Source organism: Leuciscus leuciscus, assembly GCF_965113295.1.
Source record: "Leuciscus leuciscus genome assembly, chromosome: 1".
NCBI lineage: Eukaryota > Metazoa > Chordata > Actinopteri > Cypriniformes > Leuciscidae > Leuciscus > Leuciscus leuciscus.
In genome coordinates this window covers 67,417,825-67,436,275 of record NC_138725.1, presented here as the reverse complement: position 1 = coordinate 67,436,275, position 18,451 = coordinate 67,417,825, and the positions used below count along the sequence as shown (strand labels likewise).

The 18,451-nt window shown below is 43.2% G+C and overlaps 2 long non-coding RNA genes across 2 annotated transcripts; both read right to left on the bottom strand.

The window, feature by feature from the left end:
• Positions 1-9,726: 9,726 nt before the first annotated feature.
• LOC309504903 lies at positions 9,727-16,700 on the bottom strand. The gene is made up of 3 exons (XR_014208224.1): positions 10,354-16,700; positions 10,187-10,275; positions 9,727-10,114 (listed from the first exon to the last, which is right to left on the bottom strand). It is a non-coding gene; the product is annotated as an uncharacterized lncRNA (long non-coding RNA).
• Positions 16,701-16,774: 74 nt separating this feature from the next.
• On the bottom strand, positions 16,775-17,834 carry LOC309504897. The gene is made up of 3 exons (XR_014208221.1): positions 17,622-17,834; positions 17,455-17,543; positions 16,775-17,382 (listed from the first exon to the last, which is right to left on the bottom strand). It is a non-coding gene; the product is annotated as an uncharacterized lncRNA (long non-coding RNA).
• Between the last annotated feature and the right edge of the window lie 617 nt (positions 17,835-18,451).

Sequence of the window (18,451 nt, the reverse complement as noted above, 5' to 3'; positions counted from 1 at the left end):
CTTCCTCAAATAATAAGTGAAACTCAATCAGGATTTATGAGAGGTAGATCAATACACAATAATGTTCGCCTTGTCCTTTGATCTACTTGAGTATAATGAGCATGTTAAAGATGATGGCTTTGCCATCACTCTTCATAATTGCAGCTGAAATGTTGTCAATCCTCATTAAAAATTCAGATATTGAACAGTTAAATGTCTTTGATAACCAAGTAGTTATAAGTCAGCTGGCCGACGACACCACTCTATTTCTTAAAAATGTTGAGCAGGTTCCAAAGGTTATAGAAACTATAGACTCATTCTCAAAAGCATCTGGGTTAATACTGAATCTAATAAAGTGTGAGTTGTTATCTATACATGACTGCCACCTTGAGGCAGGTTATGGTATCCCTATTAAAACTGCAGTCAAACACTTGGTATACATATAACTAAAGATACTAAGTTGAGTGAAACATTAAATGTATGGAACAAACTGGATGAATGTAAATCAAGATTAGACAGATGGTTAAATAGAGATCTTTCTCTGTTTGGTCGAATCTTTATAACCAAAAATGGAAAGCCTTTCAAGGTGTATTTACCCAGCCTTTTCTCTGTCTATCCCCAAAAAAGCCGCTAAGTCCATCAATACATTAAACTTTGATTACATCTGGAAAAGAAAACCACATTATCTGAAAAAAAGCAACTATAGTGAAAGACTATGAAGATGGTGGACTACAAGCCATAGACTTTGATTGTAAGATTAAATGGTTAAGATGCTTTCTAGCAAACAGTAATAGCTTCTGGTATTATGTCTCCAGGGGTATTGATTTACTTTTGCACTGTGATTTTGTTATTCCAAAACTTCCTGTAAAGCTGTCTGCATTCCATTCACAAGTTCTGTTATTTTGGAAACTATTGTACAAGCACAATTTTACTCCCCATGATGTTCCCATCTGGAATTGCAGATTCATTCTCTTTAGGAATAAGTCCCTGTATTTCAATGAATGGATGGAAAACAACATTTGGTCTGTCACACATTTACTGGACAGTTATGGCAATGTTTTATCTTTTGAAGATTTTGGTACAAAATTAAATTTTCAGTGCAATCGTAAACATTATGATATGGTTATACAAAGCATCCCTTCTGCCTTCCTTTTGATGGCAAAAAATGCACTACCTAATTTGCTCAACCCTCCTCTTCTCCCTTCATTGATGATTGCTGGTCACCAGTTCTGTAGTTGGACTTTGCAAAACAAAGTGTTCCGTGATCTCTTTTACTCTGACTTTATACCCAATGCAATACAGCCGAAATGCGGCTTCTCTTATTTTCACTCATTCTTCTCTGAAGAAACTGCGCACAGATTTTTTAAAGTTACCTTTATCACCAAAAGCTAAAGAGCTTCACTTCAAAGTCATGAATGACATTTATCCTTCAAGAGAACTCCTCTCACGTAGATTTAACTTTGATCTAACCAACTGTATATTCTGTGATGAGGAAATAGAGACCACGGATCATTTGTTTTTCTTTTGCCCTTATAGTAACACTTTTTGGTGTGACATGTATGATTGGCTGGAGCCTTATCTCCAGGCTCTCTCCCAGTTTCACCAGAGATAATATCACATTTGGAATTATATTGAAGGACAAAAACTATGAACTGCTTTTAAACACTTTAATTATCTCAGGTACATTTTTCATCCACAAATGTAAATGGATAAAAACACAGCCTCTTTTTTCTGTCTTCAAAAGAGAATTTGCATTGCAAGTCCTTGTTGTTCATGAAGAAGAAAACAGCAAAAAAACTTCTTAATCTTATTGATGCCTTAAACTTAATTGAAGCCCCTTAACTGTTGTTTTATTTTATTTTCCTTTGTCATTTTGTTTATTGCTTTTTGTATTTATTTTTTACTTTCGTTTAATTTCCTCTTCCTAAGTTGTATATTATTTTAGCAATGATATTTTTGTGTATTCTGACTAAGCCAGTTATTGTTGTAAATTTTACACCTCATTAATTAAAAAATAAAAACGATGGTTACTTTTCTATCCCAGGAGGCCACGCGAGAGGATACGTCATTATCAAACATCGTAGAGATCGGCGACGCGAGTGCTTTCAAATGTGAGTAAACACGGTTCCTTGTGTTAAAATTGCATGTGTTGAACTACTGTAGAGTAAACTGTTGAATTGTTGAAGGTGTAAAGACGTTACACAGTATAGTATAGTTGTGATTTTGCTGTAAAAACACGTTTTATTATGTATAATGTTAGCTAACAGGGGAGCTCCAGACACGCAAGTTCTCTTACGAGAGGTTCTCTCGTATTGCGTAAGTTGCTTACGCTACGGGTAAAGTTGTCTTTTCTCGAGATCTGAAGCCAAAAATTATCCTTAATTTTGTATTTATTGTCAACGCAGTGCGGCAGACAGCAGACCATAGCAGGCTGTACGAGCGTGCTCATTGGCTGTCCTGCGGCAACTGCAGCAGCCTACCAGTGAGCCCTGCGTGACGTCGCGCCCTCCACGCGCCTGGCCCGCCAGAACGGGTGTGGCTAGCGTGTATAAAAGAGGGGCTCACAGACTGGAATTCTAATTTTCATGTCTTCAGCGAAGCTCTTCACATCGCTGGATCTTTAGAGCCGCCGCCGTTGAAACAAGCGACCAGCAAGCCTAGGAAGCGTCTGAGGAAGCTGGCCGTCTTCGCCGCCTTCAGGCTACGTGCCTGCTACGCCATCCGGCGACATATGCTTTCTCTGCTGTGTGTGTTCGCCTTTGCGTCACACACTTTCTCTCTCCTAAAAGAGCACGAGGCGTTTTTCTAAAAATACCTCGTCTTTCCTGCGGCTCGTGCCGCTCAGCAACAGAGACCGCCACGTCATCTGCGCTCTCTGCCTGGGCCGCTAGCACGCCGCCACCGCACTCCCAGAGTGCGAAGAGCTCTCAATGTCGACCCTGTGGGCTCGACTTGAAGCTTTCAACGCAAGCTGTCACTCCGCCTGTCCCTGCGGGGCCGCGCAGAAATAAGCGCCACCCCCAGAGACCAACGAGAAGCTCGCCGGATCCGTTCCCTCGAGCTTCTCTCCCCCCCCTCCCGGCCGCACAGCCGCCGGCACTCGCCCGCGCCGCCGCCACTTCAGGGGATGAGGCAGAGGAGCTGGACGAGGACGCCGCCGCTGAAAGCTCCCCTCTGTTCGAGCCGCGCAAACGGCGCCACTCACAAGGGATATGTCAGAAAGCGGGCGGCCACGGGATAGCTTCCTTTACGTTACAAGAAAGCTACCCCGCGCCCCGTTCGCGCGCGTCACTCTGGTAACGTCAATATTGCAGTAAACGAGCCTGTTATAAATACATGCACGCCTGCAAACAAACGCCGTCACGACGAGCAATGTTCAGCACCCTGCGTGCCTCACTCACCGGCAAAAGGAGAAAGAAAGAGTGTTCTGAGTCCCGCTGAGGCCGGACCAACCTCCAATTCTCGCACATTTCTCAGTCCCCTCTAAATTCAGGTTACTGGAAATACGAATATTGCAGTGAACGAGCCTGTTTTAATACACGCACGCCTGCAAAACGAACGCCGACACAAAACGTGACGCTCTTTATCCTCACGCTTACCGAAAGTTTATGTGTTCTCCCCCTGTGGCACAGTGGCAGAACCCTAGGCTTTCGCGCCAGAGACCCGTTTTCGAATCCAGGCCTTGGCAACAGATAAAAATTATGCTGTTCGCTCCAAGCTCGCGGCCAGCTTTCTTACTTCAGAAAGCGAACCCGCCTCTAAAATGCCTCACTCACCGGCAAAAGGAGTAAGAGAGAGTGTTTTGAGGCCGGACCAACCTCCAATTCTCTCACATTTCTCAGCCCCCTCTAAGTTCAGGTGGCTGGAAATACTAATATTGCAGTAAACGAGCCTGTTTTAAAACACGCACGCCTGCAAATGATCGCCGACACAAAACGTGACGCTCTTTTATATGCTCACGCTTACTGAAAGCTTATGTGTTCTCCCCCTGTGGCACAGTGGCAGAACACTAGGCTTTCGCGCCAGAGACCCGTGTTTGAATCCGGGCTCTGACAACATATAAAAATTATGCTGTTCATTTCGAGCTCGCGGCCAGCTTTCTAACTTCAGAAAGCGAACCCGCCTCTAAAATGCCTCACTCACTGGAGGAAGAGAGAGTGTTTTGAGGCCGGACCAACCTCCAATTCTCACACATTTCTCAACCCCCTCTAAGTTCAGGTGGCTGGAAATACTAATATTGCAGTAAACGGGCCTGTTTTAACCTATGGTTTTAACACACGCACGTGGTAGAACACTAGGCTTTCGCGCCAGAGACCCGTGTTCGAATCCGGGCACTGACAGCAAATAAAAATAATGTTTTTATGAGCATATGAGCCGTCAAAGCATTTCGCTCTGTCAGTCCCCTAAAAAGGCGACTGCAGATGTGTATTTTGCACATCGCATGCCCTGAGAGGTCAGGGTATGCGAATTTTGAACTATCTGGACGATTGGCTGATTCTAGCACAGTCAGAGGAAGAACTGATCTCTCACAGAACTGTGCTTCTCAGCCACCTGGAAAGCTTGGGTCTCACGGTCAACTGGACCAAGAGCTCATTACTGCCCAGTCAGTCAACCCCTTTTCTGGGCTTGGAACTGGACTCTGTGGCAATGACGGCCCGGCTGTCGATATAGCGTGCGCGCCGTATCTAGTGCCTGGCCGCGTCTTTCCAGCTGGGCAGCGCCGCACCCCTGAAAACGTTTCAGAGGATGCTGGGTTATATGGCGTCAGCTGCAGCAGTGCTTCAGCTGGGACTATTACATATGCGCCCCCTACAACGCTGGTTGAACGCCCGTATGCCTCGCCGAGCCTGGGTGGCCGGCGGCATACGAATCAGAGTGACTCAGAGCTGCGTTTCAGCGCTGAGACCCTGGTTAGCGGCCGATTGGTACCAGCAGGGAGTGATAATGGGAGCCGTTTCACGCCGCAAAGTTATCTCGACGGATGCATCCAACTTAGGTTGGGGCGCTCTGTTCGAGGGCAAACCGGTCTTTGGCCTGTGGTCGGACCAGGAAAAATGCCTCCATATAAACTGTTTGGAGATGATAGCGGTCGAAAACGCGCTCAAGCTTTTTCCTCCCACATATACGGGATCCCCACGTACTAGTCCGTTCGGACAACATGTCTGTGGTGTCCTATGTGAACCGACAGGGCGGTGTCAGAATCCAGAAATCTCTGCAATCTGACGAAGCGCCTTCTAGTGTGGGCTCACCACTCGTTGCGCTTGCTGAGAGCCGCGCACGTGCCTGGCCACCTGAATGTCGGTCCAGACAGACTGTCCAGGTACAACATTCCCCTGGGAGAATGGTCCCTGCACCCTCAGACAGTCCAGCTGCTGTGGCACCTGTTCGGCAGGGCGGAAGTCGACCTATTTGCGTCAAAGGACAACGCTCATTGCCCGAGGTTTTTCTCAAAAAGCGAGGATGCGTTGGCCCAAACCTGGCCCAGCCGCCCGCTGTATGCTTTCCCTCCGATCTCTCTGTTACCACAGGTAATAAAGAGGGTCAGGGAAAACACGCCACTCAGTGCTCCTCATAGCCCCGCGATGGGAGAACCAAATATGGTACCCAGAGCTAGTGAGGCTGTCGCACTCACCCCCCTGGCCGATCCCGGTCAAGAGAGATCTCCTCTCTCAAGCCGGTGGATCGATTTGGCATGCCCAGAGTGCTGGTCTCTGCACACGTGGGTAATCAACGGATACCCGTTGAGCTGCCAGAAGGGGTCATAAACACAGTGTTCACTAAATGGAGTGCCATTAGGAGCCTGGATCCACGCACACGCGGGGTTTCGCGGGTGCTCTCCTTCCTACAAGAGCTGTTGGACAAGGGCAGGTCCCCCTCCACGCTCAAAGTATATGTTGCAGCTATCGCAGCGTTCGCTGAGACAACGCGCAGCCATGCAATAGGAAGAAATGAGCTCATCATCCGCTTCCTCAGGGGAGCCAGGAGGATGAACCCCCCGTGGCCCCCCCTCGGTTCCTATCTGGGATCTTTCTTTGGTCTTGGAGGCCCTGAAAGCTTTTCCCTTTGAACCATTAGAATCGTGGATTTGAAATACCTTTCGCTTAAAACCGTTTTTCTGATAGCTCTGGCATCAGTAAAACGCGTGGGGGATTTACACGCGCTGTCTGTCAGCCCCGCGTGTCTCGAGTTCGGACCTTTTGACTCTAAAGTCATCCTCAAACCGAGACACGGTTACGTCCCAAAAGCGACGCACTCCCTTTAGGGCGCAGATCATCTGCCTGTCGGCTTTTGGACGTGAGGGGAAAATGACCAAACGGCAGTATGTGACGAATAGGGGTGAGACCGTGTTGATCTGGAACCCTTTCAAAGAAGGGGGTGAAAATAGCAGAAGAAGTCCTACAGTATATAGTTTGTATATGCCTCTTATTCAGTCAAATAGACTGTACAACAAGATAGACTGTAATAGTAAGAAACGTCCGCTCTGCATCCACCAGCACTGAGACCTTAGCTGGGGTCAGTTAAACCTTTTGGGAAATCCTGGTAAATATTATTACTTTATTATTTTAATGATTTATAATAAATAAATAAAATAAGAACCGTAGAACTAAAAGGACTATTATGAAGTGGGTGTTTGATATTGTAAACATAAAATGTAATAATTTTATGTCATCTATAATGCCAGTTGTGTTTATGGTTTTTACTGACTGATAAATACATGATTTAAGAAAACGAAATATATTATTGTAAATGAATAAAGAATAATTTAATTGTATTATGTGAAAAGGTATTATACTATAGTAACAAACAAATCTGGGGTTAGAAAAGATTATACCTTAGATTTAACTAAGGAGACGTTTAGGGTAAGAACTTCTGATAAGATGATTTAATTATTGGGTTAATTTTTGAGGATTTAAAATGTGTGTGGTGCCACCAAATACTGATGTAACAAAGTGTGAACCTTATTATAATGGGGATGTAAAGATAATTTATAGTAAGAACTTACTGAAAATAATGTTGTTGTTTTTGCTTTTGAAATATTTGTAAATCTTTATGAATTAAAGAATTCATTGGCTTCAGTGGACTTTGAATGTATATAATATATTAAGGAAATTAAAATATATGCTATGCTAATTGAAGAAGAAACTCTTGTGACCGTAGGGCATGTTAAAAGATGAACTTGTACATTTAATTTAAAATATAAAATGTTTAAAGATGGACATTATTAACTTAAGAGATTGTTTGCAAACTTTACAATGGGAACCATATGTTATAACAAGGAACAAATTGATTTATTGACTTATATAATTTATGTTTGAATATATAGTGTTCTCAGATATTAAGGGAAACATTAGAAGAATTACTCTGGATACAAAGGTTTAATTACTGGATTATTCTGATTATAGTAAATGTATGAAATGTAACCATAATTAACCAGATAAATAATTGTAGGATGTGATATGTTTATGCAACAATTACTAAAAAAGGGTATTGTTATATTTGATGGTACAATAATGATATCTGAGAATCTGTTAATGCTTAAGAAATGATTACTGGATTTAGTGTAAGATATTTGAATGAGAAAATGAGTTGCATGACAATATTTGACCCAGAGGTTTGGAACTGGACGTTTCAAGCAATAATAAAAAAAGAAACCTTGTGCACTGTTTGAACATTGAATACATTTCAAGACTGGTACAAACCAAGGGGGATGTTTAAACTAGTAGTTTGGGCAAGAAAACCCATCATACCCCAGAGATACTAACTTTGTGCCCTAAAGACCGTAGGAGATGTCAGCGGCTCACGTTTCCACGTTTCACCTGGAAGCTGGGCTAGGGGTGGAGCCGCGCCTCTAAGGGGGGACCGGGTGCTTGAAGTACTGGATTTTTGTTGAGATCCAAATTGGCCTAATACATGATAAACAAGCAGAGCACAAAGTTTTATCCCTTAATAAATAAATCATTTTAATACAATTACAAAAGAATTATAATTGATTATTTCTGTTATGGGAACCAGAAAACAAAACTGGGTGAAATGCATGAACTGTAACAAACCAATCTATTTAAGAATGATGGACAAATGTCCATGTTATTGGTAAAGTTTGATGAAGTGAACAAAGTCTGTGCTACAATTATGAGAATGAAGGATAAAGAGTCAGGATAATTGCATGAAGGGGGTGTTGTATAATATCAAGAAAATGCAATTACCTGCCTCCTTATTTATTATAGATGCCTTTTTGTTACACATATTTAGCCAATGTATTGGATATAATGCGTTGCATTCAATGTTGTTATTTAATTTGTTTGTAAAAGATGGCTTATATTGTTTTGGCATAGATGTACAGTAAATGGTTATGTGTGAATATGTGACTGTGCTAACCCATGTTGAGAGGAGCAGAAAAGTGCGATTATGTGTGTGCGCTAGAGGACTCCTACAACTTTAAATGAACTCAGCCATTGTAGTTGAGTTTACTGGAGTTCAAGGACATGAAGAGGTGGACCGCTTGCACCTGCCTGGAAAAAGGATCTGGGAAACTTTGGAGGAGTGTCAACCTAACGCTTGTTGTAAACAAGGAGTATAAAAGACTGATGAACTGACTGCCTCTTGGGATACTGATACGCCAGAGCCCCCGACGCCTAGAAGCCCAGAGCTGGGGACAAGAAACCCCAAGCAGAAGATAAGAAGCCCAGAGCTTACTACACCTTTGTTTCAAAACATGACTATTGTATTTTATACTTAAACGATTAAGTTGTATTCGCCTTTTATATTTTTGTTTATTATAAAAAGAAAAGTAACCAATTAAAAGAAATGTAATTGATTACAAAATCTGCCTACTGAGATTTATGATGCTGGAAGACTTTTAATGAGAACATACCACAGAGGAGTCTTCTGACCAAATTGTAAGTACCTTTTGAATGCTTACGGTTTAGGTCAGATTTGACTTTCTTTACCTTACCTGAGAATAATAAATAAATAGGTAAAAGGTGTTAAGAGTAAAGTACACACCGTAAAACAATAACAATGTTTGTTACTTCTGAAAATAGTTTTTATATGTAACAAGGCGGACCTCCGCCGTCTATAATTAGTGGGGAATTAAACTCGCTCAAGTTGTTCAATTGAATGAAAGTATAGGCAATAGTGAGGTACACGGTCTTTATTTCTTTAAAATGACTCTTAAAACATTTACTGGGAGCAAATACTAAACATCATAATCATACACCCAATACAAACAAATGGAATGGCCATAATAAGGAGGGCGACCAGATTGAATCAGGTATACAAGTCTTGAGCTGGAAGCAACGATCTCCACTTATTTAAGTGCAACCCGGGAAAATTGTAACACACGTGTTGAATGAAATATACAACCACAGCAATCCAAAAATAGTGTTATCACTGCATCACACCACCTCCTAAGATGGAAAATATAGCCGCTTCCAGTAGCCTACCCAGCCCCCTAAAATGGCCAAACAAAGTTAAATAAAAGAAACAAAAAAAAAGAAATAATAATCACAATATACAATACAACAATCAACCAAAGAAAACGAAGTTTACAATACTTCTAAACAAAGTTAGATAAAGGAACAAAAAAATAAATAATAAATCACAATATACAATACAACAATCAACCAAAGAAAACGAAGTTTCAGTACTTCTGATCCAAAACAAATTTATACAAACAAAAAAAACTCAATTAAAAACAAACTTTAAGTACTGGGAAAAAGCAGTGGTCTAGTGCCATCGGGTGCCGGATAATCTGTCAACACATAATACATGTTTAACACACCTACATTGGTATAACATTGGAATATACAAATAACATCTAGACTATACCTTTCATTTATATATCTCTATACAAAATATAAAACCACATAAAACATTTCACTACCTGCACCATGTGTCACAAATCACGAACACGATGCTGCTTAATATGAGACGTACAGCTCCACGTGCATGACCGTGGTTTCAGGTTTGTTACTATAACACATACAACACATGCTCAACACAATACTCTATTTTCTCTTGTACGTAATAAAAATCGAACAACCTACCCCTCCCTCGTCACCAGCAGCATGGACAGAAAGCTGATTAATATGAGGCGTACAACTCCACGTGAATGACCGGGATTTCAGGTTTGTTACTATAACACATATAACACATGCTTAAAACAATGCTCATTTTCCCTTATACGTAATAAAATCAAACAACCTACCCCTCCCTCGTCACCAGCAACATGGACAGGAAAGCTGATTAGTATGAGGCGTGCACTCCACGTGAATGACCGTGATTTCAGGTTTGTTACTATAACACATGCAACACGGATACTCAGGAACAAACAATACTCTGCTTTTATCATACATAATAAATCGCATAACCTACCCGGGGATTATTGGCAACATAAACTAGCAGGCGATAACTTCGGCATGCAGATTCAAAAGCTCTTCCCGCGTACAGCAATGCCACGCCAAACAACCATGTGCGTCTCCCACAATAATGTGCCACGCCTCTTTTAACTTCCTTAAGCGGAAATTACGCTAAACGCATTCTGCCATGACGTCAATCAAACTAAAAGAAAAACACATACATCCCCACTACCAACCCACTACACACACCCCCACTTTAGAACAATTCGCCGTCCCGGTGAATTCCTCATAATACTCCTATAACCATGGTCTAAATGCTGTTAAATGTGAACTCACTACTGCATCACTAGGACCCAACTCTTGAGATACAGGCTGAGGTAATCGAAATGGATTTGGGTGACATCCAGCAGTGGGACGTGTAGTTCGCCTAACTGAGGGAGGAACTATATCCTCTCTGCCTAATCCATTACCACTTAGAGCAGACGGACCACCACACCCTGCATTTTCAGGTGAAGCCAAACTTTCACTTGGTGTAACACTCTGGTCCCCCGTCCCCCTAAAACAATCTACCTGACCTCCAGAACAAGAATATGGACGCAACTGTATTCCTGTTTCAATTTGCCCCTCACTTACTTGACCTAAAGTACTTGGGTGGGAGACAGTAACTTCCACCACCAATCCATCACCTTCCTCCAATTCAATCTCCTCCTCCACTCCTTCACCACTCTCTACTCCTCCCTCTACCACCGGGACCATGCTGATATGTGAAGTCGGGACCGGTTTTAACTCAGATCTATGAAGGCACTTAGAAGGACCTGTGCCATCTCGACGTCGCACTTCGTAAACATTTCCAAGGCCATCCTTACATTCTACTACTTCAAACATGCTAGGAGACCATGCATCTTGGATCTTATTGCGCCCCAAAGGGTGACTCCTACAATAAACCAACGTGCCTGGAGCAAGTATAGATGCATCATTTGGTAGCACTACTCCCTGGTATGGGGCCTTCTCCTCCAGATACCTCCGTGCACGATCATAAACTAAAGACAAATGCTCTTTATGTTGGAGAATCCAGTCGCTCACATGGCCTCCTACCAACTCTTCCTCCGCTGCACCCAAGAGGAAATCAATCGGCAACTGTGGCTTCTGACCAAACATAAGTTCGTAAGGGGAGTGCTGTGTGGACTGATGAACAGTGGTGTTATACGCAAACAACAGTTGCGGAAGGAAGTGTGGCCACTTCCCTTTCTTATCTGGAGGCAAAGTCCTCAACAAATCATGCAACGTTCGATTGAAACGTTCGCACTGCCCGTTCCCCTGAGGGTGATATGGGGTAGTACGACTCTTTTGAATCCCATAAAGGTCACAAAGATGTTTAAACAACTCACTCTCAAAGCTACGGCCTTGATCCGAATGTATACGCTTAGGTACGCCATACACACAAAACCACTTTTCCACCAGTATTTTAGCCACGGTCCTTGCTCTCTGATCTGAGGTTGCAAAGGCTTGAGTAAACTTGGAAAACACGTCGGTCACCACCAGAACATTCTCTTGACCGTTGCTAGCTCGTTCCATGAGAGTGAAATCAATTGCAAGGATTTCTAAAGGTCGGGATGCAGTTAGACTTCCCATAAAGGTGCGGAATTTAGGCTGTGTGGCCTTAGCCAGTACACACCGCTCACATGCACTGCACCACTGTTTAACATCCTTCCACATTCCTGGCCAATAGCATCTTTCCCTTAGCAAGGTCATGGTTCGCTCGACACCCTGATGGCCATGGTTATTGTGCACATTGTTAAGAACCTCAGTCCGTAAAGCAATAGGGAGTAATAACTGCAAGACGGTCTCTCCTGCCGGTGGAAGCTGTACTTGACGGTATAACACTCCTTTATCCTCCCTAATCCGAGGCCACTGCCTAACCAACTCCCTAAGGCCTACCTGGCTCTGATCTACTTCTCCCTTTGAGGGCAGTGTTCCCCTCCTCCAGTGTCTCAGGAAACTTCCAATCACCGGATCGGAGGCCTGCAATGCAAAGAGATCACATTTCTCTCGCACTGGTACAGCATTTATAGCCGAGGCATTAGCGACATGGGGGTTTGACTTAACAGCCGGCTGATGTAAAATAACCTCAACTGGAACTACAGTCCCGGCACTGCTCATCATCTGACTACTCATAGTGGGGGAGGGAAGACGTGATAATGCGTCCGCGTTACGATTAGCCGCCCCTGGTCGATACCGAAGGTCAAAATCAAAAAGAGCCAGCTGAGAAGCCCAACGCTGTTCTACGGCTGCCAATTTTGCAGTTTGCAAATAACTCAAGGGGTTATTATCGGTATACACAATGAACCTGTTGCCCATTAGGTATTCCCTGAACTTCTCCGTTATTGACCATTTTAAAGCCAAAAGCTCCAATTTCATCGAGCTATAATTTGACATATTCGTTTCAGGGGGCCGCAAACCTCTACTGGCAAATGCGATAGGCCTAGTCTGTCCCCCCTGGTCTTGAGACAAAACTGCTCCGAGACCACGGTGACTCGCATCAATTTCCAAAATAAAAGGTTTAGAAAAGTCTGCATACCCCAACACCGGAGTATGCACCAACTTCTCTTTAAGGATCACAAAAGCTCTCTCACAATTATCACTCCAATGTTGTTCAAAGGAGCCTGTAGTTCTACGAACCACCCTCTTACCACCTTGCAGTGCTCCCACCAACTTATGCAAGGGTGCAGCAACCGAAGCAAACCCTTCAACAAATCGGCGATAATATGAAGCAAAGCCCAAAAAGGAACGCAATTCTGTCACACTACTAGGCCTTCGCCACTGGGCAACAACACTAACCTTTTCGGGGTCAGTAGCTACTCCCTCTGCCGAAATAATGTGCCCTAAATATTTCACTTCAGTCTGGAACAGATGGCACTTTTGTAGCTTCAATTTCAAGTGATATTGCTGGAGACGTCTCAGCACCATTTCTAACCTCTCCAAATGCTGCTGGAAAGAAGTTGAAAAGACCACTATATCGTCAAGATATAAAAGCAAAGCATGAAATCGTTGGTCACCAAATATCCTTTCCATGAGGCGCTGGAAGGTACTCGGCGCATTGCACAACCCAAAGGGCATCCTAGTAAACTCGAAGAGCCCAAAGGGAGTGCAAAACGCAGTCTTCTCTTGATCTTGACTGGCTACAGGAACCTGGTTGTATCCGCTAGCTAGATCTAAGGTACTAAACAACCTAGCCCCAGCCAAAGCATCCAAGGACTCCTCAATCCGTGGGAGAGGGAAGGCGTCCTTACGAGTTCTTAAATTCAGTTGTCTATAGTCTACACACAGCCTAATTGAACCATCCTTCTTTTGTACAACAACAATTGGAGATGCATATGGACTGCAACTCTGCTTTACCACTCCTTGATCTATCAGCTCTTGGATATGCCTCTTTACCTGATCGTACTGAGAAGGAGGTAACCTACGATAACGCTGTCGCACTGGAGTCTCGTCTATCAAAGGTATTGTATGCTCAACCAAGGTAGCACAGCCCAAATCACCTTCCCCACGACTAAAGATGTCACTATACCTCTCCAGAAGAGTACGGGCCTCCAATACTTCCTGAGAAGACAGATTAGGGCAAACTAACTGTGAAAAATCCACAGAGGGGAGTTCTTCCACTGCCACCGCTTGGACTACAGCTACCTGCTCTCCAGTGGAACTCTGGGAATTGAACTCTACTTGTGTTGTAGACTGCACTGAAACTAGATGAAAGTCTCCAAGAACTACCTTAGGTTGGATCCACCGATCCTGAGTCCCTAAGTTTACGACAGGTACCTCCAGCCTCCCCTGAGCTACTGACAGAAATGCAGCAGATATGATCAAATCACAAGGTAAGTGACAATTCTCCAAAGGCAAAGGCTCCAACAAACCTGAAGAAAATGTAGATCCTAATCCAGTGTGACAAATAGCAGAAACAAACTTTAAAGTACCAGCTGGAACCAGAACAGCAGGTCCGGGACGAACCCGAACGCGGCCAACTAACCCTGTGTCCAGGACACGATCAAGCTGTCTGCATTCCGCCATTGCCTTCTTCCATTCTTTTCCTGAAGCTTGTACCCCTAGGTGCTGAAACAAAGAATCTCCATGCTGGATAAATAACTCTTGATAACACTGATTGATTACGTTCATTCCTAACAAGCCGGCGATATGGCCATGCTGCCCCTGACCCCGCACTCCCTCTGGATTCTTCACTACTAGAATTCCCATACCAGGAAGTAATCTGCCCAATACTTGGACATCCACCTCCAAGTAGCCCAAATATGGGATAGCGAGACCATTAGCAGCCTTTAACTTTAGCCAGTTGCAAGACTGCAACTCTGTTCCCAAAGACGGCTGAAGATGTTCAAAAAAAATTTGTTCGGTAATCGTGGTCACCATAGAACCGGTGTCTAACAAACAAGCTACAGGTAACCCCCCAATTATCATTTCTACCGTAGGACAGTTCCCTATAAGCTTAATACCATCCTGTCCTTTAAAACCCGAAAACTCCCCTTCCGATGCCTGGGCACCAGCACCGGAGGGTTCTAGTTTTCCGAGTGATCAACAGTGGCTCTAGATGTAACGTTGGACTGACTTGAACTTCGTGGGCCATCCCCTCCAGCAACATGCTGAGATGACTTCAGATCTACCTTGCAAAACCTAGCAATATGACCTGCTTTATTGCAACGAATACATATGGGTTTACCATCTGGCTGGTAGGGAAAATTAGCACCACGTGGACGCCCATCATACCTCTTAGGAAACACTGGTGGTTCAAGATGTCTCATAATAGAGTCTAATTGTGCTTGTTGCTTACGCAAGCATTCCTTTAATTCTATTAGCTCATCTACTGGCTGTACTGCAGCTACATTTGTTTGAATCTCCGCAGCCCTGCCCTGAGCACTATATGAATAAGCACGGGGCCTCTGACTAGCCATGCGTTCTCCTTCTTCTACCCATTGGATAGCTTCAGTACGAATATCCAAAAAGGAGGCAGAAGGTTCCATACGTACCCTTCTCTTTAACTCTCGTCTCAACATGCTATCCCTAACATGCTCGATAAACTGGTCCCTAAGAACAGAATCAGGATTAGCAAAACATTGTGGGTCTCGTCGCTTAACTGACTCAATAAGAGACATAAGGGCATGAGAATATTCCCTCAGCGATTCTCCCTCCATCTGTTTTCGTTGAAAGAACTGAGTCTGCAGACCTATGTAAGATTTAGAACAACCATAGGTCTCCCGAAGGATGGAAAAAATCTTTTCTGCAGTATTTCTTTCTGCAGGGGTCCTAAACTTCATCTCAGCCTTTGCCTCACCTTCCAGTAAATTGAAAACAAAAAAAGCTTGTTCATTTTCTGACATATGACGTAAAGTCAAAGAGCTACGCACCTCCTCTATCCAGTCCTCAACTCCCAAAGAATCCTGGGAAGCCTTTCCTGAGAAATGCGGACACTTTCTTTCCCTTGGGACATAAACATACCGCTCTGTTACCACTGGAAGAGATGGTCCAGACACAGGAATTGGTAAAGAATTAGTAACAGGAATAGTCACAGAGGAAGGGCCCTCCAACGAATCACTAGCCGGGATAGCTATCACTCTCTGGGTGGTTTCTTCTCTAAGCCTAGCATTTTCTGACTGCAATTGTTGTACCAATTCAGTTAATGCCTGCAATTGTATTGCCATTTCTTCTGCCATACTGTGAAGAAAAAAAAAAAAGGGGAAAAAAAGAAGAGAAAATTGATATGTCTATCACTCAGCACATGAACAATCTACTGTTCCCAACCGGTGCTCCCAGCCCTTTAGCGATGATCCAGGTCTTCAACCACTGCTTTTCCCAGTACACAACACCATTTAAAAAAAAAGAAAAGGAGAAGGAGAAAAAAAAAACCGTGCACCATACACCCACAGCCTTAATACGAAAATCCTGCACGACTACGCCAATTGTAACAAGGCGGACCTCCGCCGTCTATAATTAGTGGGGAATTAAACTCGCTCAAGTTGTTCAATTGAATGAAAGTATAGGCAATAGTGAGGTACACGGTCTTTATTTCTTTAAAATGACTCTTAAAACATTTACTGGGAGCAAATACTAAACATCATAATCATACACCCAATACAAACAAATGGAATGGCCATAATAAGGAGGGCGACCAGATTGAATCAGGTATACAAGTCTTGAGCTGGAAGCAACGATCTCCACTTATTTAAGTGCAACCCGGGAAAATTGTAACACACGTGTTGAATGAAATATACAACCACAGCAATCCAAAAATAGTGTTATCACTGCATCACACCACCTCCTAAGATGGAAAATATAGCCGCTTCCAGTAGCCTACCCAGCCCCCTAAAATGGCCAAACAAAGTTAAATAAAAGAAACAAAAAAAAAGAAATAATAATCACAATAATACAACAATCAACCAAAGAAAACGAAGTTTACAATACTTCTAAACAAAGTTAGATAAAGGAACAAAAAAATAAATAATAATCACAATATACAATACAACAATCAACCAAAGAAAACGAAGTTTCAGTACTTCTGATCCAAAACAAATTTATACAAACAAAAAAAACTCAATTAAAAACAAACTTTAAGTACTGGGAAAAAGCAGTGGTCTAGTGCCATCGGCTGCCGGATAATCTGTCAACACATAATACATGTTTAACACACCTACATTGGTATAACATTGGAATATACAAATAACATCTAGACTATACCTTTCATTTATATATCTCTATACAAAATATAAAACCACATAAAACATTTCACTACCTGCACCATGTGTCACAAATCACGAACACGATGCTGCTTAATATGAGACGTACAGCTCCACGTGCATGACCGTGGTTTCAGGTTTGTTACTATAACACATACAACACATGCTCAACACAATACTCTATTTTCTCTTGTACGTAATAAAAATCGAACAACCTACCCCTCCCTCGTCACCAGCAGCATGGACAGAAAGCTGATTAATATGAGGCGTACAACTCCACGTGAATGACCGGGATTTCAGGTTTGTTACTATAACACATATAACACATGCTTAAAACAATGCTCATTTTCCCTTATACGTAATAAAATCAAACAACCTACCCCTCCCTCGTCACCAGCAACATGGACAGGAAAGCTGATTAGTATGAGGCGTGCACTCCACGTGAATGACCGTGATTTCAGGTTTGTTACTATAACACATGCAACACGGATACTCAGGAACAAACAATACTCTGCTTTTATCATACATAATAAATCGCATAACCTACCCGGGGATTATTGGCAACATAAACTAGCAGGCGATAACTTCGGCATGCAGATTCAAAAGCTCTTCCCGCGTACAGCAATGCCACGCCAAACAACCATGTGCGTCTCCCACAATAATGTGCCACGCCTCTTTTAACTTCCTTAAGCGGAAATTACGCTAAACGCATTCTGCCATGACGTCAATCAAACTAAAAGAAAAACACATACATCCCCACTACCAACCCACTACATATAGTTAATGCAATTGTGATAGCTGTGTAAACAATTACAAAAATTGCCTTTCCAGTGATGTGTGCCTTTCTATTGTATGATGTGGGCGTGTCTATTGTACGGGGTGGGCGGGTCTTTCAGTGGCTCCTCCCTCTCAGAGATCTTAAGCTTGTTCGACTTGAACAGGCGCTGCACAGACCGATCGGTTTATGACATCAAAGTACCGCTAGAGCAATTCAAAAACATAAGGAGCCGTCTGCTCTCTATTCGCTCTCGCGGTATTTAGATGTCATTCACCGATCGGTCTGTGCAGCGCCGGTGTTGTGCCGAATTTCGACCCCCTGCCAAATTATTACCCCCCTCGTTAAAGTCAGTACCTGATTGCCTAATCCTAACCCCACCCCTAATCCTAACCCCTCCCCTAATCCTAACCCCTCCCCTAATCCTAACCCCTCCCCCACAACTAATCCTAAACCTACCAATACTAGGGGGGTAATAATTTGGCGGGGGTCGAAATTCGGCACAACACCGGTTCAAGTCAAACAAGCTTCTTGACTGTCTTAAAGTTTCTCTCTCTGATCATCTCAGCATTATTCTACAGCACTGCTCATCTTTACACGTC